We start from the raw sequence: 2,759 nt of genomic DNA on the forward strand, positions 1-2,759 counted from the left end.
CACACAATAGAGCCGCAAAATACATGAAGCAAAAATTGACAGAATTGAAGGGGAAATAGACACTACAACAACAATTGGAATCTTTAATACCCTACTTTCAATAATGGATAAAACAAAACAAAAGACCAAACAGGAAATAGTCTTGAACGACACTATAGACTAACTAGAATAGACATCTACAGAACACTTCATTCCTAATAAGAGCAAGATATACATTCTTCTCAAATGCACATACAACATTCTCCAGGACAGGTTATATGTTAGTCCATAAAACAAGTCTCAATAAATTTGAAAGGATTGAAATCATAAGTATGTTCTCCAATCAAATGGAATGAAATTAGAAATCAATAACAGAAGGAAATTTGGGAAATTCAGAAATATGTGGAAATTAAATAATAAACTCCTAAGTAATCGATGGGTCAAAGAAGAAATGACATTAATAATGAGAAAATAATTTGGGATGAATGAAAATTAAAGTATAATATACCAAAACTTAAATGGTATGCACCTGAAACACTGCTTAGTTTTCAGCGGCTTTTGAAACACCCAGCTCTGGCATCTCCTCTCTAGTCAAAGGCAGGTGCCCGGACAAACAGCCTCAGGACTCTGATCCTCTAAGCATCTGCTCAGGAGATTAGTTCCAGACATCCTCCGGTAAATGCTGGCTGGATCAATGGATGAGCCTTTCCTCAAAGCCACAGGACCCTCCACGTGTCAGTCTAACCTCTGCTTTCATATAGAGTTCTTCCTTCATGGGGGCTTTCTGTGGCTCCCATGTCCTCTTGGGCCATGTCCTCTGGCTTTTTTGCCCTCTCTTAAATGGCGCTAACTTTTAACTATGTTCCTCACTGTTCTCGGTACCCTTCAGGCAGACTTGTCACCGTAAGAGATTTTGCTCCCTGTGGTCTAGCAGAGCCAAACAGGCCATGATGCAAATCTTAGCCTGTTGTGTTATATTGAGTGGTTCAGCTTCCACATAATAAAATGGAGATTTAAAAAAATCTACTTTGTAGAGGTGCCATATGCATTACGCAATAGGCACATTTCAAGGCACATGGTAGGGATTCCTTAGATGGGAACTATTATTGTTATTGTTGTTGTTATTGCTATTCTCCAACTATCCAGATCCTCTATAACCTTCAAAGTCTCTCCAAGGTCTAACCACCAGGAAGTCATTTCTGACTATTCTTTTCCTTATCTAGTGTGGCTCTAATCAGCAAGCAATTGAAAAGTCATTCTCTGGCTGTTATTGTTTATCAGTGCATGTTGTTTCTCAACTAGACAGTAAGCAAGATGAAAGCATATTATATTCTAGTATAGAAATCCTCTCCAGTGGTAGTACAGCATTGTGCTTAAAATCCTAGACTCTCAAGCCAGACTGGATCCATAGCCCAGCTCTGGGCAAGTCACTCGACCTCTCTGTGCTCAGTTTTCCCATCTGCGAAATGGGACAGCAATAATAACAACAGTACCCACATACGGTGGCTGTGGGACTTATATAGAATAAGAAGAGTCTGGCACATAGTATCTGCTTAATTATTGTCTGTCAAATAAATCGACTCAAAGACCAGAATATTAGGAAGGTAGTTGCTGAAATTAGGTTGACTGGCACAAGTAGATCTTCACCTTCCACCAAAAAAAATTCAATTTGGAAACATACTACTGACTTTGGTAAGTATGCTTGTTTAGTGTTTAGAGCAATATAATAAGATAAAATAGTGGTAACCAAAGTTTGTTTTCAGGAAATGGATTGAGACTAAGCTGAAAGCCCTAAACCCTATAATCAGGAGAATATCCTAATATACTGCCTAAATGTATATTCTTCATTCGGACTCGCAGGCCCGAGAGATAGACCACCACCATTTTGTCTAATCAAGAGGAAAGATATAAGACATGAAAGCATTGCCTTTCAAAGATATTGAGTATTTTTGTGTTCCAGGAACTTTAGATTTGGAAAACCACCTAAGAATAAGCATTATTTCCCCAATTATACAGAAGAAACTGAGGCTCAGAGAGGTTACCCAAGGTCATACAACTGGCAAGTCGGCAGGGTCAGATTCAAACCCAGATCTCCCTGACTCCAAGCTTGCACTCCTCCCATGCCTCACAAGGTGAGGTCCTCAGGTGAGGCCCCAGAAGAGGTGGCCATTGGCATCCAGCAGGACTGCCTCAGACGTTTTGCGAATACCCACAGAGACAGATAGTACTCTAGCCACTAAGTTTTAAGACTCCTGCCCACCCGCATGACTGAGGGGCTGGTTGTCTCCTCTTAAGGCGACAAGTCTCCCTGGAGGGTACTAAGCAGTGGGGAATGTGGTTAAAAGGTCAAGTTAGTGCCATTTTGGGGAGACAAAAAAAGCCAGAGGACATGGCCCAAGAGGACATGGAAACCACTGAAAGCCCCCATGAAGGGAGAGTCTCTGGGTTTACTGAAATATACTCAAAATATTAGAGGAAAATGGAGACTCAGCTTATAAGAAAAGGGGCTGGCACTGTGACAGATCTTATTGAAACATGATCTCAGTTGCCCTTCACTTTGGGTCAAGGGGGTTGGAGGGAGCACTCCCAGCCTCTATCTCTCATTTCTCAGCTTGTCCTCACGAACACCAAAGGCAGAGATGAAAGTGTCTGCTCTCTTCCAAGGGCCACTTGTGGTTTCCCTCCCCACTCAGCACACCAACTGGGAGGGACTTTCAGCTACTTCTCATTATGTAAATGACTTTAGTTTCTTTGCCACAAGTGAATGAGGGAGCCAGCCC

The sequence above is a fragment of the Pteropus vampyrus genome, unplaced genomic scaffold, assembly GCF_000151845.1.
Source record: "Pteropus vampyrus isolate Shadow unplaced genomic scaffold, Pvam_2.0 Scaffold14, whole genome shotgun sequence".
Taxonomy (NCBI): Eukaryota; Metazoa; Chordata; class Mammalia; order Chiroptera; family Pteropodidae; genus Pteropus; species Pteropus vampyrus.